Raw genomic sequence first — 26,319 nt, forward strand, 5'->3', positions numbered from 1 at the left:
AAGAGTTTATTAACTCGACAAATATGAATTGGGTACCTACTCTGTACCAGGTCTTGGGGGTTCAGATGCAATGCTCTGGGGATTCAAAAATGAAAAGGACATGCCTTCAAAATACTTTTGATTTAGTAATAGAGGCAGACACATAAATAGTTTTCTAAATATATTACTGAAAAAACTCAAATAACCATAGAAAATTTTTAGATCTAGACAAATCTAAAGCGCTAGCACATACACATTCTTCTATGGAGTTGTCACAGAGCCACACACTTTACAATCACAGAAACCAAAGAGCTTGCATAGCTTCCCAAGAAAACAGAATGAGCTTGAATGGCAAAACCATCAAAACAGAGAAAAGCCTATTTAGGCTATGGAACAAGAAAAAGGAGAAAGATACATTTTGCTCAAATGACTATCATACTTATAAAGTTTGGTAGCTCTTTTGAAAATAGTCACTTTCTCGGCTTTATGTAATAATCCTGAATACTGAAACAGTTTAGCGGCTGTCAATATAAACCATTCTAAGAAAAGTTCATCTTACATCTCAGAATAGTTCTGCTTTTCTCTTTTTGTCAGTTTTTCTAGTGGTGACTGTGGTAACAAAAAAAGCCTTAGATCCATAGTGATAAAATAAAGTGGTTATTTTTCTTTCTTGGCAGTCAACATGAGCATTTACATTAAGAGTCCACTAATAAGCATTTTCATTAGCAGTGTAATGCAACTCCTTTGTAATGGTGTTTGGGAACAGAACTAGCTCTCACTGAGACATTCACCAATTCATCTGAACAACATTTTTCTCTCACCTACAATATACCAAACAATTATCAGGCACTGGTGGTAAGAAATTAGGAAGGCATAGTCCAGGCCCTTGAATTTACACAGAAGCCTGTTGTATAGGCAACAAATTTCCTATAATCTGGCATTTTATGGTTGGTTAATGTTATTAATCATATTTCATTGATCATATAAACTTCATTTCTTAATCATTTAATAAATATGTATGTTCTTTTTTTTTTCTTTTTTAAGATGGGAGTCTTGCTCTGTCATCCAGGCTGAAGTGCAGTGGCATGATCTCAGCTCACTGCAACCTCCGCCTCCCAGGTTCAAGCAATTCTCCTGCCTCAGCCTCCCAAGTAGTTGGGACTATAGGTGTGCACCATCACACCTGACTAATTTTTGTATTTTTTAGTAGAGATGGTATTTTGCAATGTTGGTCAGGCTGGTCTTGAACTCCTGACCTCAAGGGATCTGCCCACCTCAGCCTCCCAAAGTGCTGGGATTACAGGCTTGAACCACCGTACCAAGCCTCTATGTTCTTTGAAATACCCAGAACTATGCCACAGAAAAGTGTGTAAAAACAGACATAGCCTCTCTTCTTAAAGATCATGTAGTTTAGCTGGAATAGAGGGAGGCAGAAATAGTCAGTTTCCTAAATATTTTCCATTCTTCTTTCTTCCCCTCTAAAAAACTAATTCTTGTCTAGGGAGCAATACGTCCAGCCCAGAAAATAAACGATGATTAGTCTAAGTCCATGGTTCCCAAACTGTGTTCCCAGCCCTCAAGGGTGCTAAAGTAAACTCACTGGGGGAGCTATAATATATTCAAATTTTCAAGGGAAAAAGGGACTTAACCTCTGGCAGATAGCATGCCCACTATTAGCTTGGGGTGATTCGCAGTTTCCACATTAGACCATGCTACATTTCTTTAGAATATTATGTCATTGATGTCATTGCAAAGCTGGGTTTTCAGTGGTTGCTGTGATGAAAAGCAAGCACTGTCTGGCAAGACATAGGGTGGCACCATCCAATCTGAGTCCAAGGTTTGAGAAGTTGTAGAGTGCCCAACAGGTATATATAGCCCAGTAGTAACTGTGGTTATCTAAGAATGAACAAGGTATTACTTCTCTTTCAATTTATGTGTCATAGTTCAAACGCTTATTGAATTGTATATGAAACTTTTATGTATTTCTTTTGGTACCACGAAAAAAATTAAGAACCCAAGGGAGCTGTGCACCAAGAAAGTTTGTGAAACTTTGGTCAAAGCCAATCATGTCAATCCTGTTTCCTGCTTCCCCAGCTTTTTTAAATCTAGGGGTAACTATATGCTCAATTATGGCCTAAGTAGAAATCTGCTGCATACAGATTTCATAAGGGTCTATCTGCCATAGATGGTGATTCATCTGATGGAATCACTCAGTGGGGCAGGGGAGGAGGGTCTGAAAGAACATTTGCTTTCCTGGTAAGAGAGCAATGGCAAAGACTATTACTTGTCTTTCAATAGTCCAATTCCTTTAGAATCCTCGAAGTTTCAGCTAAAGGCCACATATTCCAGCCTCCTTTCCTACTACCTGGGACAAACTGATTAAGCTCTGGCCAAAGGTACATGAGCAGAAATGATACACGGAAATTCCGGGTCATATTCTTAAAAGGAATGAGCATGCCTCTACTTCTTTTCCCTTTTTAAATAAAGCCCATTTAAATAATTAGCCTTAAATACACATAGCGAGTATCAGCAGAACTGAGATAAGCACGTCAGATTGCCTTATTTCTAATCCACTGCTCTTTTTATATACCACACTCATTCAGGTCTTGGAACTAGCTGCACTGTAATTTTATATTCAATATGCTAATATGATAAGTTCTCTTTGATATGATGGCATATTGTTGATTCAAAATGATAATGTGAGAAATTGACATTGTTATGATGATAGACCATAGTGTTTTTGTTAAGAATCAAGATTTAGTTAGTGGGTCATTTGAGTTTGTTAACCTGTATAGCTAAGAACTAACTCGTGATAGGTTTCTTCCTCAAGATACACGTCATGTGAGACTTGGACAGTTCTATGACTAGGAATTGCAGAAAGGTAGAGCATTAGCCATCACTCTGTGAATGAGGGTTTCTATTAGGGTAAGAATATGAAAAACATTGCTTTTTATGCTATAAGATGCAGGGAGTTCTTGTTTTACTTTACATTAAACAGCTCAAATAAACATGACATACAGAGACATAAAAACAAATGAACACTTAAGGACAGACACAAATAATAAGATTATAAAATAGCAAAAGATTTTATAAATAGATTAGCAAGGACTGAAAAATCATATCTGAGATAGTTTACTTGGTAACTAAGTTGTTGGGAGTTTTGTAAGAAAAACAGTTAAAGGAATTTTAAAACATAATACATTTTTATTTCTTTAAAAACACATGACAAAATTTCTTCTGCCATCTGCCATGCTCAGATTTATACATTATAAAATGATTTAATTCCCTAAAGTACAAAAAAGAATGGCTGGATCTCCAAAGAGTTGATAAAGACTGAAGATGTTTATAAGGCATGCTTATGTATACTATTTCAAGCCATTTACAGGACTCGAGATAGGAATGTTTAGTGTTTGCAAAGCCATAGTCACTGAGCCAGACTTTGTGGTGATCCAGAGATCCTTTCATTTCACAGAACTGTCCTTGACGGCTTCTCCCAATAAAGATTTACAACCTTATCTGTTGGCTGTGGCAGTATGAGAGGATCTTCTTTCAGTACATATACTAAAGCTTCATTGGAGTAGCCACGCTTAGGAAGTACCTAGGAGAAAAAATAAAGGAAGATGATAATCACTAACATTTTCTAGGAGTTACATTTTTAATATTATTTCCTATTAAAATTAGGTCTCTTATGTCATGTGGATGACTACTTCATGTAACTAATTTTTTTTAAACACAAGGTTGAAAGCGAATGTATGGTGAATTTATCTAACAGCTAACTGAAAAAACAGGGACATCCTGCCTATATCTGTATAAGGTAACATACGAAGAAAACACAAATGAGATTCAATGAACTCGATGTAGCAGAAAAACAAATGTGTGTTTAAAACAGACACTTTAAGGGAAAAGTACCTAGTATCATTTGTTTACATCATAATAATATTAGTGATTCCCTTCTGAAAATGGCTTTGTATAAATACATTAATTCTCATAAGTGTGAAGCAATCCCACTGGAATGAAAAGAAGTTCTGAGTGAAGAATTGAAGAGAAATTCAATAACTGGACTAAATATCAAAGGTACTAAGAAGCTGGAGATCTGATCTACTGAATCCTACCACTAATTTTCTGCTCTGTCTTCTATCCCCATTCTCCTTCCAAACCTGTGAATAGACCTAGACATACTAACACTTCCTACATTTTTTTTTTTTTTTTTGAGTCTCACTCTGTTGCCCAGGCTGGAGTGCAGTGGTGCTATCTCAGCTCACTGCAACCTCCGCCTCCCAGGCTCAAGTGATTTTCCTGCCTCAGCCTCCCAATTTGCTGGGATTACAGGCACGTGCCACCATGCCTGGCTAATTTTTATATTTTTAATGGACACAGGGTTTCCCCAGGCTGGCCAGGCTGGTCTCAAACTCTTGATCTCAGGTGATCTGCCCACTTCGGCCTCCCAAAGGGCTGGGATTACAGGCATGAGCCACCATGCCTGGCCATACTAAAACTTCTTACATTTTAAAAGAGAGAGAGGACTCCAGAAAATTAGCCTCATTCATTAATTCCAGAAATTGTTGTTTTGTAGCATGTAGTTTGCTGCTTGGTTTTGGTGCCTTTCTTTATGGTGCTAAAGTGTCATGTACTCTGTGGCATTCAGCATTCAGTGTTTGTCACGTAACATATAAGATGAATTCATAAATAAAAACCTCTGATCAAAGATTAAAGAAATAAAATAAGAATAGGAAAAAAAGACTTCTTTCTTTGTAAACATTCACCCATATTATTAATAATAATATAATTGTTAACCCATAATAAGCACCCAGGGAAACTACAATTGGTATAAAGAATAAGATAATTATATAAACAACTATAAAATATGACAGAATATAGGAAGTGAGAAAGTGTTACAAGAATTAATGAGAAATGGGATGGAGGGCTCACTGACTAAAAAGTACTACTCTTCTAGCTGGCTAGGTCAACTCTACCACCATCCTTTTCCTCAAATTTATCAGGGTTTCCAAGCACTCTGTTTCTCCAATTTCTCCCTCTTTTTATTTATCCTCGCCCCTTACTTTAGTTCCAGTACATCTTCAAGCCTATGGGTCATCAATCTCTCTTTTGCTAATATCTCAATTTCCTGTGTCGCATTATTCATGTCACACAGCATCTGGCTTTCCACAGTGGCCTTCTCTCAGTTCTTCTCTCAGTTCCTTGTTCACTCCCACCTCAGGGCCTTTGTATATGTTGTTCCCTCTGCCTAGGACACTCTTTCATGTCCTTGCATTCCCTTAATCTGCTCCCACTTAACTTAGCTGGACTCTTCATTCTTCAGATCTCTGTGTAAACCTCACATCAGGGAAGACATTCTTGACCCCCAGCCTAAGGTGTAGCCTTCTAAACGCCATGCACAGACCCTTGGAAAATGCGTGAAACTTGAAATTAGTTATCAATGCCACTTTTGTGTTGTATTATAACCTCCATTAGAGTGGATAATAATTCTGTCCTAGTTATTGCTAAATCCCCATCATTAGTTTATCACTTGATATACATTAGGCATTTGATAAATATCTGTTCCATAAATGAAACAATGAAAGGAGAGGGAGACCCCACACATTCAGCTGGGATGATCAAGGAAGGATTTATGGAGGAGGAGGAGGCCTGTGAGACAGGCTTTGGGCAATGTACACAGTAGTGATAAGCAGTGGGGATAATTGGTGCTGAGGCCTGGAGACAAGTGAGTCAGTGGATGCTCAGGGAAGAGTGGAGGGTTCATTTTGGCTATAAAGGATGGACCATTAAGGCGAGTAACGGAAAAGATTGGGCTGGAAAAGAAGGGAAGCATAATATGGGGAAGGCAGGCCTGTTTTGGAAATCAATACTTAACTTTGTAGTTGATGCAGAGACAATAAAGGAATACAGTTCATAGGCTAAGCAAAAGAGGAAAGAGAATGTATATAGAAAACTTATTCTTGAACTCACAGTGATACTACAGACAAGAAAAAATGGCAAAAGCCTAAAATGGACTGCTGACTGCATGAAATAAACAGAAAAGAAGTGATAGAAAGAATTACATGTTTAAGATGGATTGTATAAAGAGTAAAATATTTAACTAAAATATCTGGGGGGAGGCAGGAAAAGAGATAAACCAGCATGCCTCTTGAGGTTCCTGTGAGAGTAACTAGAAAGAATGGAATAATCTAGATGTATATATGGTGAGGGGAAGGAAATAATCAGTTTATTTTGTAACACTATTGAGCTAGATTTTTAACGTTTTATCTAGAATATAGTAATATTGGGGTAAACACTGTAAATCGGTGGCTGAAGATCAATGCAGAATTTCTGCTCTAATGAGATATTATATTTACATTTCTGGTAACTTCCTTAGTCTGTTCATATGCTTGTATACTATAAATGTATGTTTAAAAAAAAAGACTGCTTCAAGCCATGAATAAACAGTGTGTGCTTTCCTGGAGAAATAATTGTATAGAAAATTTGAGGCAATAATCACCAACCCACTTAACCCCCTCCTCCAACTTAAAAGTATTTTTATATTAAAACAAACAGAAATGTATTATGGAAGAGAATACAAGATTCACATGGATTTTTAGATAACACTCTCAAATTCCAAGAGATTTTGTATTTGGCAAACTGCTTTAGGGTCTACCTTCCTTGCCTCAATCTCCTACCCTTCAGTTCAAGTTTATTTTGCTAAGTAAATTACCTAAATAGCCTGTCCACATCTATATTGCTAGCAAGTGGCAGAGCAAAACTTTTAAATCAGATCTCTCTAGAGCCTGTACTCTAAACCACTATAGTAGACACTATCCAATAATTTAATGGTCTTTTAATTTTAGTTAATATTATATTTAGCTTTACTTACCAAGTAAATGACAACATAAGGCCAAATGCAGGCAGCAGGTATTTTTCAATAATGAATTAGCAGGGGCTCCAAGAATACAACAAGAGAAAGTGATTTTTCACAGTGCTTGAGAGGCTGAAGATGGGATTATCGCAGAGAGAAAAAGGTTAGAGTGGTGTTTCCTTAGTCCACTACTCACAAATTAGATGGTTATGTTACATATTCTTTTAAGACACAAGCCATCCTCCAAACTTACAAAAAACAGAAAGTCTACATCATTTTCCTGTTCAAAACCTTGAAAGCACAGCTTAGAAAGTCCTCCACAATCTGGCTCTAAACTACCCTCCAGCAACTAATCCCCATAGAATCTCAGCTCCAAATACCTCAGACTATTAATTAATTAATTAGCTAATACAATTAAAAGTCTTCCTGAAAAGGCAACCTTAACATAAAGACTTCAGGATAAGAAAGAGTTGTACAGATTAAAGGAATGAAACAGGGTTGGGAGGAAGAGAATTCCATGCAAGAACATGCAGAAACAACATCCATAGGTAGAAAGAGCGAGGCCACTGACAAAAGTTCATTCAGGGAAGATGGCAGAGATGAAGCTGAAAAGGCAGGCAGGCAGAAGCCAGAAAGAGGACTTTGCAAGGCCCATGCTCCAGTGGGCCTTCCTTTTAGGGAAATGGAAAATCAACAAAAGATTTTAAGAAAGGAGTGGCATGCTCAGATCAGATCTGTGATTAAGAAAGTTCACTCTAGATACCCCTTGGAAATCATATTAACACACATTGTGTACCGCCACTACTACTTCCAGATGTATGCCCTCCACTGACTTTTACAGGTAAATGTGGAAACTGATTACGGGGTTTACCTAAGAAAACTAGTTTTGCACTCTCAGATTTCAAAATACAGTAATGAAAAACACAAAGCCTTTCCTCTTAAAATCTTGGAGTGCATGTTAGGGTATTCTTTAAACTTTGGTAACCATAAGAAGCAAATTACTTTGGAGTACTCCATTTTAAAAATGTTGTATAATACATGAAATGTGATATTACAGCATTACTGATCCACTTTATGATGTTTTTAAAAATGTACTTATTTAAATACAGAAATATGATCAATGAATACAGCATTATATAATCACCAAGAGAACTTATTAGAGTTTTCATAATGGTCTCTTGGCTCTTCTTCTGCTGATATTGGCACCAAAGAAATTAGGTTATAACTATTGTTTCTTTTTGTGGCTGAAGAGACATTTCCAAGTACAGAATGAATGGAGTTCATTCAGAAGCCTTGCAAATGGGCTGTGGCCCCTTTTTTTATGCATAATAGGCCCAGCAAGGATATTTAGGACAAAACCAAGTTTTACTTTTAACCAGTTGACAAGGTCTTCACATTTTAAAGGAGCTCCACACGCTAGATTTACTTAGGCTTATCTGTTCTTTCATCACAATTTCTATAGAAGAATATTAAGGATGCCAGAGAGTTGCCCACTTAGGGAAGGCAGATAGTTTTTTTAAAATAACAAGATAAATCATATGTTGCTTAAAACCTAAATTACAGAGGACATAGGAATTTCCAGTAGACTAAACTTGTCACAGTGACATGAAACAATAATATTTGAGGAAAAAAATAAAAGAGCTTAGTGGAGAAGCAAGTCACTGGGAAAGGGAAAAAGCCTAAAAGTCACGCACATTTAAAGAAAACTAATGTTTTGTCATTGTTTCAGCCACATCTGAGTACATTAGAATTTAACGTACTTAAAAAAATTTTTAAAGGCAAAACATACAACAGTTGGGAGACAAAGTGGTTGTAACCCACTTCCTCCACACCCTCTTGATACTTAACATTGATACTTTGTGTGGTCTTTGGCTTATGCAGTATCCTGTCTCATTATGACTGGACTATTAAGAATCAAGTAACTGTCCCTGGGCGTGGTGGCGGGTGCCTGCAGTCCCAGCTATTCGGGAGGCTGGGGCTGGAGAATCCCTTGAGCTCAGGGGCTCAAATCTAGTCTGGACAACATAGTGAGACCCCCTGTCTCTAGAAAACAAACAAACAACAACCAAAAACACCCAAACACAAACACACAAAAGAATCCAGAATCAAATAATGGTCATCAACAATACAATATCAAACTGTAGTTCCTTTTTTTTTTTTTAAACACACAGAACAACCTTTTGAAGGTGCCAAATTTAAAGATGGTAAAGTAACAGAGAAGTAAACTGTAACCTAATTGCTATGGCTTCAGAATAACCCAGTCAAAAGATTTTCAACGTGAAAGGAAAGGAATTTAAATTAGTTGCCCTTGAGTTCAATATCTAAAGGTTCTGTATTTTTTTTCCTACTTTAGCAAGGGAACAAATATATTCCTAGATTGGTCCAGGGGTGTATCTCGCCTTCTCAAAGTAATTTGCAGGTTGGACTACAAAGGAGATACAGCAACCCAATGAAAACAGTAGAAGCAAGACAGGTTCTTGGCATCTGCTTATGCTGCCGCCTGTATTTCTGCCCATGTTGGCTCAGGCCAAACAGTGCAGCATCCAGTGGATGGCTGAGGGACCTGTGTCCTCCACACTTCGCTCACCAGCAGGGAGTCATTATTACTCCTTCACATTGGGTACTTTTGAAGCACTTGATAGAAGCTCTTCTTAATGGAAATACTGAGGATTAAAGAACAATTCTGAGACTCAATCATTCTGTAGGGAAAAAAACACAATTGTCTAAGTCAGGGGAAACCATCTCTGACAGATGTTCTGCTAAAAGAGAAGACAGCTCCTCTTTTCTACATGATTCTCGAGGGCTAAAGGCTGCAGAGAGATATTGCTAATTAATTCCTTCATGTTTTCATGAAGGAAATATTTATCAAACATATCTAGAGCCATATTTTATAAGTATTGTTTAGTTACTGTGTGTATATTCTAAGCATTTTATTATATAATAATATATACTGTGGAAGTAATAGTATTTACCTCACTGGGTTGTGGAGAGTATCTAACTCAGTGAGTTGTGAGATAATAAACATAAAGTGCTCATAAACCATAATCCTGGTGCACTGCAATTGCTCAGTAGATGGTCATTCATGTTATTGGTGTTATGGAAGCTGCTAATATAAAGCTTTATTTCTGGATCCAGAAAGAAGTTGCCTTTAATGGAGATATCAAAGGCTAAATAGTAACACTGACGTTTGAATAGGATCTGGAAAAAAAGAGAAATTTTTGACTCAAAGGGATTTATAAGGTTTTGAACCACCCTAAAACTTAAGATTTCTGGTATGCTGTGGAATTCCTGAAGTTTGTGAGAGACTTGCACTTTCAGGAATTTAGGCTTTGATGTTGAATTAGGAAATTTGAATCCTGGCTCCATTACTTATTATTTGTATACTTTAGCTCTCTTATGTGTAAAATGAGGCTAATAATTCTACCTACACGTCAGAGTTTTTGAGAGAACAATATATGTAAATGCTTAAAACAGTGCTTGGTACTTAGCTAGACATATCTCAAATCACTACCATCATGATCACCAAATGGCAGAATTGACAAATGGGATTTGTGTCTTGCTGCCTCAGATTATCTTGGATTTTCTGTACTCTTTGATATCTAAAATAATTTTGATTCCTATTATTCTATAGCTAAATATTCTAACATGAGGCAATTACTATCCTTTCTGTTTCTAAATTGGAAGGATATCTTACAACACAATATTGCAAGGAAAGTAACCACACATTGGTAGGTTCAAAGAAAAGAAGAGGAGAAACCATTAGGAAATGAAGCCACCTTGTCCATCTTAGGGGATGCTCACTCCTATCCTTCATTTTGCTTCTATCAGCTCTCAGTTTTCCCTCCTTCTCCATTGCGCCTCCAGTCTTAGTCTACATGACATTTAAGCCAAAAGTCATTCATAACATTTGTTTGTTTGTTTGTTTGGCCTCTAAATTTACATTCTTGAGAGACTCCTGGTGGCTTAGTTTGCCCTCTAATAGATTGCTATGGTAACACTTGTTTCCGTTTGTCTACCACTCTCCCTGCATCCTCTTAACTCCAATTTCTGATAAAAAAAAAAAAAAAAAAAGGAACCACCTGTTTCCTGAGCACAGAATTAGATTATTGAATCAAGTTGGCTTACACAGATCCTTCGAATTTGAGTCTTAAGTGGAGGTGCCTTGGGGTGCTCTGGGTCAAAGAGTTCACGTGTTCTCAATGCTCGAGTCCTCAGAATTGTCCTGGTTTCTAACCACCTGAAGCTTGCTTGTTCAGTGATACCTTTCTGTGAGCTACTCTAATAATTCTCGTGTTTAAGATGGTCTCTGTTGCATATGCACCTTTCTGCTTTTTGCAACCAAAAAAGTAAAAAAACCTATGTGGCTGTGTGGCTGAGTTCCCTTGGGGGAATTTAATCAGCCATCAGCTTTGGTCAACTAGGGGCTTACACAAGACAAATTAATCTGGAGGAGATGTTAAGGGTGGTAAGTATTTGATATATCCATAACAGGGGAAAATGGTAGTTATAAGAAAAGAATCAGACTTGTGTCTACATCTACTACAGTCTTAGCAGAATATAACAAACCCCATTTAATTAAATTCCATTTAAGTCAGGCATTACAATTAGGCATTCACTAGATAAGCACTTGGGGGATATTTAGACGGATAAGGCTAAAATTTTGCTCTCAAGTAATGGCTAGTCTGGGGGAAGACTACATGTATACATATAAGTATAATACAAGGCAAAATATGCTGACTACTGTGATAAAATCAAATAAAAACACTTTGGGAGGCCGAGGCGGGCGGATCACGAGGTTAGGAGATCGAGACCATCCTGGCTAACACGGTGAAACCCCGTCTCTACTAAAAATACAAAAAATTAGCCAGGTGTGGTAGCGGGCGCCTGTAGTCCCTGCTACTCGGGAGGCTGAGGCAGGAGAATGGCGTGAACCCGGGAGGCGGAGCTTGCAGTGAGCCGAGATCGTGCCACTGCACTCCAGCCTGGGCAACAGAGCCAGACTCTGTCTCAAAAAAATAAATAAATAAATAAAAACATAGAGGAAAGAACAATTAATTTGGGTTATAGCATTAGCCAAACAGGTCAGCCTGCTGAAAGATTCAAATAGCATGTTGCAAGCCACCAATACAAAGGAAAGAAGGAGCCCTTTTAAAGAGCTGTGGCATTTTGAGATCTTGAGTAACATACAAATGGAAAAAGACTCCTCAGGTTTGTAGGCACTTGAGAAATATTGCTTTCTCACTTCTTACCTCATTTAAGTACAGGTCTAAGTAAAGGTGTGTAGAGGCAAAAATCCTTTCTTACCAATAAGTGAGTCCTTCCCTAACCCTAGCCTTGGGCTGGTAGGAAGTATCCCTATTCAGTGTCCCATTTCCTCACCAAGACTGTTTTCCATTCCTGAGTTAGTTCAACAAGGGTAAAATCTGGATTAATGGCCCCCACGTCTTTGAAGTCAAGAAATGTACATTATTTTTTCCCAGATCTTAAATCTGGTGACTCAGCACAAATTCTAGCCTTGCATGTATCCCTCAACCAGACTGAGTATCCATTGCATGAACAATGACCCACGGACACCAGTGTAACCCCTGCCTCCTCACCTCCTGCACTGGCCCTGCAGAACTGAGATTCTGCCTTTTACGTAGCCCTTTTGCCTGAGAACAAGTTAGCCTAATTCTTGGCAGTCTTCTCTCTGGTTATGGCAGTGGAGTCTCTACCATGTGTTTTAAACCCTAGTTCAACAAGCAATTCTGTTAGAACCCGACTAATATCCTCCTTACAATGGAGCAGGTGTTGGCAAACTTCTTTAAAGAGCCAGATAGTGTATATTCTAGGCTTTGAGGGCCAGAAGGTTTCTGTCACAAGTATTCTGGCATTTTAAGTCCTAAAGCAGCCATAGACCACATTTAAATGAATGGGTGGAGCAGTATTCTAATAAAACTTCACTTATAAAAAGAGGCAATGATTTGGCCCTTGAGTATAGTTTGAAGACCCCCTGCTTTTCAGCATCACTGTTCATGCATTCAGAATTCCTTATTCCCATGACCCATCTGTTTGTAAGAAAGCTCACCTTAATCTTTCCCAATCCTCCTTTATTTGCAAAGGTGTAGGCTTGCCCATCTCAGTTACAATATTCAAGACGTCCATGTACCTTACACTTCAGTTCCTGGTATACTCCAGAGCCCACACGAACATTTATGCGTACCCTATCATTCCATCTAGAGCCAAAGTAAAAAAAGAGAAGCGAGAAGTAGTGGTATGTATATAGTTATTAGCAGTTTGAGGGAAAACAAAACAAAACAAAACAAAACAAAAACAGAAAATAGCCTAAAAGAAGTAACTGTTGCTTCTGGAACAAGAGAAAAGGAGAAAAGTTATAAGACAACAATCTGTTATATTCTGCAGGGAGCAGAGATACCTTGGCCAAAAGTAAAGAAAATTGTTTGGGTAACTCTCTAGACAATGGGAAGAAAACTGAGGCTCATAAAAGTTAAATGAGAGTTCCACATAGGCCTGTTAAGGAATTCCTGCTAATTATATTCATCTTGAAGCAAAGGTAGAAGATGTATCACAATATCCCAAATTGGAAATCTAAATATATTTTCTGAATAAAGTTGTTAAATAGAGTGATTTTTTAAAATGTAGTAGTAGGTTTAATAGGAATTTGTAAGTGGCACAAAACACAATAATAACTGCTATTTAGTTAAGTGACAGTGTAGTGGACATTTTTTTCTGATTTTACCATCTAACATTCACTCCCTTTTCTTTTGGTAACACTATCAACAATTTTCTTTGGACAACCGTGCTTCCTGTGCCTTCAGTCCCCCTGCTTTGGATTGAGCTGAAACTATCCGATTTCAGGGACAGGCATGTGATCTAGGTTTGGATAATCAAAATATTGAACCCCCCTGGATCTACAGTTGTTTTAGGAATAGAAACATGCAAGTTTGTCTCATCAAAGTGAGGCCAAGACTTCTATAGGTATTTCAGGGAGAGTTGCTCTTTTTTATGTTATATTAGAAAATGGCAAGATGTAAGTTTAGAGTTGCTAAAGGATGACATTAGGAAATAACTCCTTTGACAGTTAAAGCAAGTATTAAGAAAATTAGGCTGTAGAAATGCAGATACCAAGTCCTGAGAATATTGTTTGAACCCTTAATATTTTAGTAATGAGTTAATTTTTTTAGCCAATTTTCTTTTATAATTCCTTTCCTCCTTCCATTATTCTCTCCTTCCATCCCTCCCTTCTTTCCTTCCCTTTTATCCCTGCAACTAAGAGTTGTAAAAGAAAGTAAAATAATACAGCTTATTTTATGTGAGTATATATAGCTTTCCTTTAACTCACAAAACAATCCTATGGGTGGGTATAATTACTCGGTCAACTGAGGAATTGCATAGTATGCCGCTGGTCATGCTATGCATAGTATGCAATTCCTCAGTTGACTTCAAAGCTACGATTCAACCTCAGGCCAGTATGACTCAAAGCAGGTGATCCTCACTATACCCCCTGCCCTCAGGTAAAAAGTCTTCTAAGGGAACTAAGCTTTTAGGTCTCAACAATTCATATCTGCTTCTAATTTAGGGGCCATCTCTATACTAGGGGCCTAATGTGATGATAATAGATCAACTTTGGCCAGTGATGTGAAAATAAATGTACTTTTGAAAATGCAGTGACTCCTTGACAGGTGCCCTTTAGAATACTGGTGAATGGCTGTTGTAGAAAAGTCATTTCTGAAAGGTATTTTTATGAGGCAAACTGCATTTTCCACTTTTATCCCACACCTAATGTCAGGGATATGTTCTAAGAGAATACTTTTATTCTCATTCATTCTGCAACAAACATTTAGAGATATTTAGAGCTTACCAGGTATTGGAGAAATGTACTGGGCTGCCTAGAACAACAATGTGGACCAACGTTTGCATGTTCCCATCCCAGAAACACTTGTAGGTCCAGGGTGGTTCAATATTTTGATTGTCCAAACCTGGATCATCTACCTATCCCTGGAATCAGGGATGGTTTCAGTTCAATCCGAAGGACAGGAAGGCCATCTTAGATTGATAAGCCATCTTATGTTCCCAGTATCTGTCTGAAATAATTATATCCTGAGAGCTCTTGTAGTGTGAAGCTTTCTTCTACATGTAAAATTTCACAGGGAACCATGTTTTTCAAACAAAGTCATAAGAACCTGAAAGACAGTACAGAATAGTGATTAACAGGGCTGGCACTGGAGTTCAAGTCTCATCTCTTCTCAGCTGCATGACCTTGAGAGAGTTATTTAATGTCTCTGCGCTTCATTTTCCTTGTCTGTAAAAAAGGAATGATAATAATAGTACCGTTATTGTTAGTTGCCCATCCTCCCCTAAGTTTCTCAACTAAATGAACTACTGACTTGCTATCTAGTTTTTAATTTGAATATTAATAGATTATATTCACTTATATTGTGAATAAGTGAACGTTTCACTTATTTCTCTTATCTCTGTCACAATCTTTTATGCACACACATGCAAATATGCTACATAAATTAGCTCTAAAAATGAGCAACTTGTAATACATGCCCAGCACTGTAATGTAAGTTAAGTGATATTTTATTAGGGAGCAACCAATGATTTTTATCATATAAAATAAACAAGGAAATTTATCAAGATAGTTTTCATCATAAAATATATTTTTAAATATCTTTCTTCCCAAATTTTCTATTAAATTTGACCTAGCCATATGACTTACATAAATTATATTAGCAAAACTGAGGCCAATTATCTGAAACCATTTAAAGTATGGCTATTTCAGAACAATAATATGAGTATCATTTAAACAATGTTATAGTGTGTACACACATATCTGTCTTTCTATGTACCTTAGGGGTGGGAGGACAGACTGAGGCAATAGGAAAATTTCTCAAGTTAGTTTAGAAGTCAGAGAAATTTCCCTTTACCCTTTTCATCAGAATAAATTAGAACAGATCATTGGAATCTATTTCAAACAAATAACAACTTTCCTAGTGTTTTTGGAATGCAAAGACTAAAATGTCTAAATTGTCACACAGAAAACCATACAACTCAGATTCCTAACACAGTTTTATGAATGAAGAGCTGAATCACTTTGTTATGTACAAAGGACTAGATAAATGCCACAGAAATACTATAATCCTGGGGATTCATTCTTTTATTACTATTTAACTAAGTTGTCCTAGTGATTTACCAGTTCAAATGTGATATTAAATGCTGTATTGTATGTTGCTCCATACTTGATTTTAAATGAATCAAATGCTTAATTACAGTATTTGGAATTTTTTGTTATTTTTAAAGGCTTTTTAAAGTTTTTATATACTTGATAGTAAGCTGAACACTTAGGTTAGCTTCAGTTACACAATTGTAAGATTTTTTATTGTACAATTATTCTTTTAGAATTGAAATTTATACCAACTTTTGCATGTTTCCTTCCCTTAAACAATTGTAGGTCCAGGGAAGGAGGGTTCAATATTTTTATTGTCCAAACCTAGATCACATACACGCCCCTGAAATCAGAGTACAGACAGCTGATGTTCAGTGTAGACAGCTGTCTAAACAATAAGAACTCTATGTATCAGGACAGGTGCTGTTATTATCCTCCAAATCTACAACACAAGTGTTGATTTATAAAAGATTTGGAGGGATAAGGCTTAAACATTAAAACAACAAGCAAATATCCCAGTAAAACAAAGCTGCAAATTTCAATCTATTCCTTACACAAGAGTCAACTATTCAATGAAAAATTTCAAGAAAAGTATAGGGGTTTTCCACTGCTTTGAAAGTATTTTGATAACACATAATAATATCCAACTTTGGAAATTTATCACAGCTATCTAAGAAGCTCAAGGTACCACTTCAAAGCATTACCAAGAATCACCTAGCATATTTCCAAAACCTGAAAAATCAACTTAGTTTACAAATTGTTAGACTATGAGTTTCTTCAAGACATGGACCACCTTTCTCCTCATGGTTTGCTGCTACCTTGCACAAATTAGGCACTGAGTATATGAAGGAGCATGGCAGACTGAAGTCCTACACCTACCAGAAGAAAGGCCACACACCCTTGTAGTCACATAGCTCCATCCTATTGGCCAAAAATCAATGGCCAGATGATCAAAAGCAGTGGTTCCCAATTGGGGATGATTTTACCCCCCAGGGATATTTGGCAATGTCTAGAGTCATTTTTGGATGTCAGAGATGTGCAGGGATGCTGTCATCTAGTAGGTAGAGGCCAGGGATACTGCCAAACATCCTACAGCACACAGGACAGCCCGCACAACAAAGAATTATCTGGCTGGAAATGTCAGCAGAGCTGAGGTTCAGAAACGCTGATCTAAGAGTTAATTGAATATTTGGCTGGGCACAGTGGCTCACGCCCGTAATCCCAGCACTTTGGTAGGCCAAGGCAGGTGGATCACTTGAGGTTAGCAGTTTGAGACCAGACTGGCCAACATGGTAAAACCCCATCTCTATTAAAAATACAAAAATTAGCTAGGCATGGTGGTACATGCCTGTAGTCCCACCTACTCAGGATGCTGAGGCATGAGAATCGCTTGAACACAGGAGGCAGAGGTTGCAGTGAGCCGAGATCATGCCACTGCACTCCAGCCTGGGTGACAGAGTGGGACTCCATCTCAAAAATAAATAAATAAATTAAATTAAATAAAAATAAAAGTTAATTGAATATTCATGACGGCATCAGACAGTCATCCAGAGTGGAACACACTAAAATATACCTTGTTTAAGTTAAAAAAATTTCATTGCAAGATTCAGTACTCAACTTCCAAAAGAGAAAAGCTGCTGGAATGAAAATGTGGAAGTAGAATGAAAAGCCTTCCATTTTCTCTCAATGAACACAATTTTTCATACATCTTCATGTTTATCACCACATGTGATATATTCAGGAACTGTGGAAGAACAGAAGTGATAATGATATGCTGATACATAAGGAGTCTCATGTCACCTAGAAAGTAGACTGACTTTTGTTAATGAGACATTTAAAGAGGTCAAATACGGAAGGGCTAGATTTGTATTCAATATCTGGCATAAGAACAGTGAAACAGGAAAGGTAAAGGTAATAATGGTAAAGGAGGTAATTAACATCTTTTATGTCCTCTCAATCTGCCAGATACAATGCTACAACACCTTATGTGTATACTCATTTAACTGGTAAGATCTATCAATCTCAGAAGTTAAGTGTTCCAGAAAGAATATGATTTGATCATTTCTATAAAAATTGTACTATAACTTCCATTTCACAAGTCTCACTCCTCCACTAGACTGGGACCTTCTGGAACCTACCCTCCAGAAGGTCCCAGTCTAGTGGAGTGGGACTCGTAAAACAGACTGAAAAAGTAGAAGTCCTAATGATGTCTTATTTATCATTAGGACTCATTCATCATTAGGACTCGTACTATACCACCAAATAGGCCTTTCATTAGAGATTAAGAGAATAAGAGTAACACTGGGCAACAAAACAAAAATCTAGGGGAAACCATCTAAAGTCCTCCAAATTCTAAGGAGAAGAGAGGTTATCATAAGTCTAGTCTGTGAGTTCTTCCATGAGCAAGATACTTCATTATCTCTGTATTCACAGTTACTAGTGAAGAGTCTAACACAGAGTAGACACTTAATAAGAATATTTTAAATTGAACTTGAGACTGTAAATATTTTCAAGTGTTTCCAAGAAAGGGAAATGTGATCCTCTCCTTTACATGGATCTTGACTCAGCAAATACAGTTACTTCTTTTTCTCACGTGTACTTGTTTACAACTCTTGTGTGGTTCCTGCCATTTACTGTTCAGCTCTGATAACAACAATGAATGGCACTCAGACAAGGTCAAAGGGAGGCAACATTTTGCTTGAGCGATTTCTTCATTCAGCTATATATGTCAGTGTGGATGCAGACTGGGTTACATAAGTAATGACAAATACTCCTTTCTTAATTCTAACACAGAGATCTACAGCTGCCCCATTAGATTGTTGCCTTATCTGGGGAGCTATCCTGTGGTGCTGCAGTGGATACTGTGGAAAAAGGAGGAAGCAAAGAAGTGGAAACAAGATAGATGTGCCAAGGCAGAAACTACATTCTAATTTTGAGTATATTATTTAGATACCACCATCAATCAATCCTCCTGATGTTTTATCAACGAAGACAAGACTTACATCTCTTCCCTTTTTTAGCCACTCAAAAAAGATCTCACTAAACTTCAAACTCAAGCATATTGGCATAATAACAGCAACTATTAAGAATTTGCTTGCTATTTTTTGACTTAGAAAAGATGTTCTCTTCATTATCTCCATGAACTAATATTTATGAAGTACTCTCATGTATTGTACATGCATATCTATCATATACTACTCTGAGAAAGTTAGAGAAGTTCCTGCCCTGTGGGGTTTTTTGTGTGTATTGTAGGGAATGAAGGAGAGTTAAAAAAAAAAAAAAAGGCCATATTCTCTCCCTCTCAAATGTCTTAATCAAAAATATTATAACCGGGCACAGTGGCAAGCGCCTGTAGTCCCAGCTACTTGGGAGGCTGAGGCTGGAGGATCATTTGAGCCCAGGAGTTCAAGGCCAGCCTGGGCAACAGAGTGAGACCCTGTCTCTAAAATATTATATATACATCATATAGTCTTATATATATATGTATATATGTATATATATATAAAACTGTAACTTGACAATATCATAGATCTGACCAAACCAAATGATAAATATATACCTCAGAATATGGAGTGGGTGAGTAAACATAAAATATCACTGTCACAGTTCTTTTAACACAAATGATTTATAAATTTATTGATTCTAAGATGACAAAAAAAGTGTCCCTTAGATAAGCTCTGGTCACCTAGGGTCAGTTTCCAACAACAGATTCCTTCTCAGTATACTACCCAATGGTGAGAAGACCCCAAAGTGGACAGCCGGAGAGCTGCAACACATGCAAAACACTTGCAACCCTTCTTGTTTTCTTATTTTTCCTGTTTTCATTGGCAGAATTTTTTCCTTGCTCAAAGCAGAGCTGCAAATGAAAGCAGCTGCCCAAAGTGGAGGAAGTTCAAAGACCAGAGAAGAAAGAGAAAGGAGGTGGGGGTCAAATGAGGAAAACAATGGAAGACAACATGAAGACTATTGGCAACTCTGCCTTGTATGAAAGTCTAAAGCAGAAAACACACTTGTGGACAGATGGACTGATGGCAGCTTTCGGCAAAGCGATGTACCAATATGCTTTCAAGTGACTTAACAACTGAGTGTTATATTTTTAAACAGACTTGAAAACTTATAACAATCCCAAAGCAAGAAATATTTCTAAATATTTTCCTCTGAACTTTTCTGATGGTCACTTTTTTTGGTTCCTGTCATATATTCATTCATGTTTCTGAATCATGCTACAGATGAAAATCTATTTAAAGTTATTGCATGAGTTTCCTTGGCTTTCACTACTTAAAGATTATCAGGAAAATACAGGTGTAGTTATTTTGGAATCTGGCTTCAATAGGTACATTTAAAAGAATTTGTATATATTTAGCATTTATTTTTTAACTACAAGGTTTAGTGCTTCATTAGATATTAAAATTTAATCTTGAAATTCTTATAAAAGGATTATAGTTAAAATATTCATTGCAATTAATTATTTTATTTTTATGCAGAAATTAAAGAAGTAAAATAAATACAACTTATGGGACATTTCAGAATACATTTTTAAAATGTTTTAAAAATATATAAATACCCTACTGTATTTTAGGATTTTTAGAAATATTTTATGCAAAATTAATTTACTTATATTTTAATGCTAACATATAAATTCTAGAATGTTGCAATTCCAAAACTGAAAAATTCACCAGAGTGCACAGATTCTGGAAGACAACTTGTTTGAATATATTTTTGCAAGTTCAAGTATCTAAACTTTTAGACAAAAACTTTTCTATTGCCCTAGCTTCTTTAAAAAATATATTTACAAGCGAGAATGACTGCAAAATGGGACCTAAAAATGTTTGCTCTATGTAGAAATTTCATAAACGTTAACTGTAGAGCGGTAGACACTTTTTACAGACTGACCGCTAACTCCAGAAGCCTTTTCTTTCAGTCAACACTTTCCCACCGTGAGAACCATTTCTCATTAACAACTAAATTGTTTTCCAATGCTGTGCTATAAGGGGTTTCCTTAGAAACCATTTGGTAAAAGACTGTGGCTTTCTTCCACAGAAATCTCAAGCAGTGAAAAGGCAGATTTTCTGGCATAAATCAAACCCAATTTCTAGGGTTCACTAAACCCTTTCTCCTCAAAATAATGTTTTGTGACTTGATCTTAGCAGTTAATAGTACACGCAGGAGAGCTGGTGTGAACCAGTTTTAAATGAATTTTATTCCATCCCTTTTGTCATTCAATTGAAATCACTTTGAGGGCTTGTTATACCTTGATAAAGGTTTAACTGCACAACTAATGGACAAGATAATACTCTTTACTATGTGGCAAAATGTATAATTTTTTTCCCACCAAATGTGCTCTGTGAATTAATCTTTGTATTATTAGGACAATGTTATCTGTTCTGATTTCAGAGTTGTTCTTGCTTATAAATATACTATTTAAAATAAGTTGTGGCAACACAAGTTTCTGTGCTAAAAACATAAATATTTCATCTGGCTAATATATATATTATATATAATATTATATTATATATATAATTATATTATATTATAATATATTTTAATTATATTTTAAAAATATATAATAATTATAAATATATTATATTATATATATATAATTATATATATAATAATATATAATAATATATATAATATATGTATATTATATATACATATACCAATAGCGTTGTAGAAAATTTCTAGATGCAAGTAGATTCATACGAAATACACAAAAAGAAGCATGTGTACCAACAATTATGTCTCTAGTGTATACATGACAGAGGACTTTAAATGAAAATCCAAAATTATTACTGGAATGGAATAATACATTTCCACATCTCTGTGCCTTGTGTATACATTGTTCCCTTTACAAGCAATGTGCACCTGCCTCCCAAATTTTATTCCTGCCTTAGACATTGTTCAATCATCCCCTCATTCACTCATCCATTTATTCATTCCATACATTTTTACTGGGCACTGATTATTTGCTGGATTCTATGCTAGATGCTGGAGTGAACAAGATAATGCCCTTTCCCCATTTTCCCATGGAGCTAATGGTCAAAAGTGATTCCTTCCCCCTTCTCTGACTTCCTCGGAAAAAGATAATCATTTCATTCTTGGTCCTACCATCATTCATCCATTAAACAAGTATCTAATGAGCAACCACTATATAGTAGGCACTTGCCATATCATCTTGCAATTATTTATTTACAAATCTGTTTTGAGGAAAAAGCCTTTCTATATCTTTGTATTTTGAGGACCTAATACAATTCTGGAATACAATAAATGCAAAGTAAATGTTTATTGAATAAATAATTGAAGTAAATGAAACTATTCTAGCTAATAGACTAGATTTTCTGTTATTTGAAAATTGTCAATAATATACCATAAGTTTACAAAAATATCAGCTCTGCTTCACTAAAAACTTGCACTGAACATTTTAGAGATGTGAAAGATGGAAAACCTGAGAAATAGTCAAGCTGTTCTAAGACTTTTTGACAACTAGAGCTTCTGCCATATTACCAGGCAAGTCTTTCCCAAGATTGAATTAATATGCTTATAGGATGATCCATTTAAGTTTGAAAAATAATTTAAAGTAGAAATTAGTCTTCATAACCCATTTATGCCTGAGGTTGCAATTTTTTGAATTTTTGCATAAAATTCATATATGTAACCTACAAAAATTTAAGGAACAAGAATTTGAAGAGAAAAAGTTTTTATTGTGTTTCATTGTTATGTGGCAATCAAAAAATGGAACACCGGGCATAAATGGCTTGGTTAAGGCCAGTATTGTGACAATTTGGTTTGAGGACATTTTAGTTAAGAAATGCAATCCTCACCTACAGAATGGGAGAACATTTTTGCAATCTATCCATCTGACAAACATCTAATATCCAGAGTTTACAAGCATCTTAAACAAATTTACAAGAAAAAACAATCCCGTTAAAAAGTGGGCAAAGGACACGAACAGACACTTCTCAAAAGAAGATATTCATGTGGCCAACGAACATATGAAAAACAGCTCAACATCACTGATCATTAGAGAAATGCAAATCAAAACCACAATGAGATACCATCTCATGCCAGTCAGAATGGCGATTATTAAAAAGTCAAGAAACAACAGATGCTGGCGAGCATGTGGAGAAATAGGAATACTTTTACACTGTTGGTGGGAGTGTAAATTAGTTCAACCATTGTGGAAGACAATGTGGCAACTCCTCAAAGATCTAGAAGCAGAAATACCATTAGACCCAGCAATCCCATTACTGGGTATACACCTAAAGGAATATAAATCATTCTATTATAAAGATACATGCACACATGTTTATTGCAGCACCATTCACAATAGCAAAGACATGGAATCAACCCAAATGCCCATCAGTGACTGATAGACTAGATACAGAAAATGTAATATTCCATGTATCCACCATGGAATATTATGCAGCCATAAAAAGGAACGAGATCACATCCTTTGCAGGACATGGATGGAGGTGTAAGCCATTATACTCGGCAAACTAATGCAGGAGCAGAAAACCAAACACTGCATATTTTCACTTATAAGTGGGAGATGAACGATGAGAACACATAGAAACATTGAGGGGAACAGCACACACTGGAGCCTGTTCAGGGGGTGGAGGGAGGGAGAGCATCAGTAAAAATAGCTAATGTATGCTGGGCTTAATACCTGGGCAATGGGATGATCTGTGCAGGAAACCACCATAGCACATATTTACCTATGTAACAAACCTGCACATCCTGTATATGTACCCCAGAACTCAAAATAAAAATTGAAGAAAAAAAATGCAACTTTCTACTTCTAAAGGCATCTCCCTGGGACTGAATGCCCAAAATATCTTCTGTAAACTGTAAACCTGACAAGATCTGCCATCCTACCCCCACCTCTCTAATCTCATTTCCTGCCACTCTCTCCCTTCTCATCCTGCTCCTACCAAACTAACCTCCTTGCTATTCCTTGAATATGCCCAGCAATTCTGCCTCAGGATATTGGCACTTGCTGTTCCCTCATCTGCTCTTCCTCAGATACCTTCAAGGCTCACTCCCTCACTCCTTCAATTCCTTCAGGTCTCTGCTCAAATCACCTTTTCAGAGAGGCCTTCCTTGACACCATATCTCAAGCAGCATACCTGCCCCATCCACTCTGGATCACTCCCTAACCTTCTCAGGCTGCTTTAATTTTTCATAGCATGTATCACCATCTGACATACTATTTACTTTTGGGTTTTTTGTCTGTCTGCCCTATTAGAATTTAAATTCTACAAGGCTAGAGATTTTTGTAAATTCTACTAGCCATTTTGTAAACTCTACAGGGCTAATATTTTGACAATATTCCTAGTGATTAGAAATGTTTCTTAAACATAGAAAGTACCCCATAAATATTTATTGAGTGAATGAAGTTGATCAATTTATCTGTAACTGTATACTCAGTATGAATTGTCTCTATTGTGGTATATTAACAGCTAAGGACTAATATGGTAATAAAAACCCCCTGAACTTATACATTCAGAATTTACTTTTTTGAATATCTGATATGCCCTTTGTTACTGACTTAGAAGCCCAAATTTACTCAGTAAAACTGTAGTTTTGTCTCCCCAAATCATCTTGCCTCAAAATCATTGCATTAGAAAAGGCAGTTCTGTGAACACCAACAGATTCCTGAACATTTAAAAGCCTATATGAAAATGGGGATGGTAGAGGGGACATGATCCTTCCCATAGATAGTTTTATTCTAGTGGAGAGCCTCAAAGTGAAAGTACTGTTTCCTCTGTAGAGAAATTCTTGTGAGAAAGTCTTAAGCATAGCTAATCAGTTCTGAGTGGAAAAAAAGCGCTCTAAGTTAGGAAACTCATTTCATTGACTATTTAAGGGAAATTTTTATAAAATCAGTTATGGAAATAAATCTGTGGTTGTAATATGTTTATTTTATTTTATTTATTTAAATAAATAAAATTTATTTAAACATATTGTAATATGTTTATTTATTAATATGTTTAGTTAAAGTCATCAAATGCAAGACCAATTATAAAGTTGTGAAGAAAAAGAATATCAAAAGTTTCTAAAACATTTTAATTTAAAAATATCAATTGCACAAATGTTCTAAATAAATATTTCTACTATCCTTTTTTTTTTTTTTAAACAAAGACAGGGTCTCACTATGTTGTACAAGTTGGTATTGAACTCCTGGGGTCAAGTGAGCCTCCCACCTCACCCTCCCAAAGTGCTGGGATTACAGGCATGAGCCACTGCACCCAGCCCACTCATCTTTCTTTCCCTATTTCTGACAATTATTTGATGCATCTCAGACTTGCCTGTGAAATATTGATATATTAAGTTAGAAATAACCAATCACCTGCTTTGGATTTATATCAGGTATTCTCTTATACTAGATTATCATAGAAACGTAATAAAAGGAACCAAGGGCTTACTTAAATTTATGATAAAAATAAATTTGAGAATAATTTATTAATTAATCCATTTTCCTAGTTAAGTTGCTCTTCCCTGCTATATCCAGTTACTATCTTAGTTCTACAATCTGATTTTTCCAAAATTTGTTCATAGCATTTAACTTTCTCCCTCATATTCATGTACACACACGTGCATGCCCATCTGCACATGTGTACACACACAGAAAAGGGATCCTGGTCAAACCCACTTACCAGCTTTATCTATGACATCATATAAACCTTTCACCCCAGCCATCTGGCTGCCGTTCCAAGTCCTTAATTTTTTTTGAGCACCAAGAAGTTTTAATTTGCAACCTGCTATTGCTTTTAGTTTTAAACTGGCTTGGCATTCTCAGTACTAACTAATACATTTTGGGAATCAGCTGTCATATGAATGTCTTTTGACCTTCAAAATATTAAGAAGGTAGCTGGGGGCAGTGATGTGCGCCTGTAGTCCTAGCTACTCAGGTGGTTGAAGTGGGAGGATAACTTGAACTCAGGAGTTCAAGGCTGGCCTGGGCAACATAGTGAGACCCCATCCCACCTCCCCGTCCCCACCAAAAAATTGAGAAGACTGCCAGACTTGGATTAGGTTAAGCAGCAGATATGTCGACACTTCAGAAACAAGGGCTAGAGGCCCGAAGCAGGCTAGTGTTAGGATGACTAACTCATCCTGTTTCACGTGGGATTCTCCCAGTTTTAGTCCTGAAATTCCCAAGTTCCAGGAATCCCCTGAGTCCTGGGCAAAAGGAGACAGTTACCTCGTGAGTGAGAGGTGGAAGAAAACTGAAATGATAGCACCCTGATATTTTGGAGTAGTCCAATGAGCTACTTTGAAAAGAATGGTAAGTGTAGATGTGGTTTTGAGAAGAGTCAGG

The 26,319-nt window shown here is 36.6% G+C and overlaps 1 long non-coding RNA gene across 6 annotated transcripts in view; it reads right to left on the minus strand.

The window, feature by feature from the left end:
- Positions 1 to 3,163: 3,163 nt before the first annotated feature.
- Positions 3,164 to 26,319, minus strand: part of LOC109028882 (uncharacterized) — a 61,240-nt gene continuing 38,084 nt past the window's right edge. Inside the window, exons 3-8 of one of the 6 annotated variants that reach the window (XR_010130283.1) lie at positions 14,691 to 15,012; positions 12,897 to 13,044; positions 9,802 to 10,027; positions 9,417 to 9,528; positions 6,848 to 6,961; positions 3,164 to 3,577 (exon numbers count right to left, since the gene is read on the minus strand). This is a non-coding gene — a long non-coding RNA (uncharacterized lncRNA). Of the gene's footprint in view, positions 3,578 to 6,847; positions 6,962 to 9,416; positions 9,529 to 9,801; positions 10,028 to 12,896; positions 13,045 to 14,690; positions 17,743 to 26,319 lie in introns of all 6 variants that reach the window. The other 5 variants (XR_008669071.2, XR_010130285.1, XR_010130282.1 and 2 more) reach the window with 5 other exon arrangements.

This window comes from Gorilla gorilla, chromosome 1 (genome assembly GCF_029281585.2).
Source record: "Gorilla gorilla gorilla isolate KB3781 chromosome 1, NHGRI_mGorGor1-v2.1_pri, whole genome shotgun sequence".
In the NCBI taxonomy this organism is placed as follows: Eukaryota; Metazoa; Chordata; class Mammalia; order Primates; family Hominidae; genus Gorilla; species Gorilla gorilla.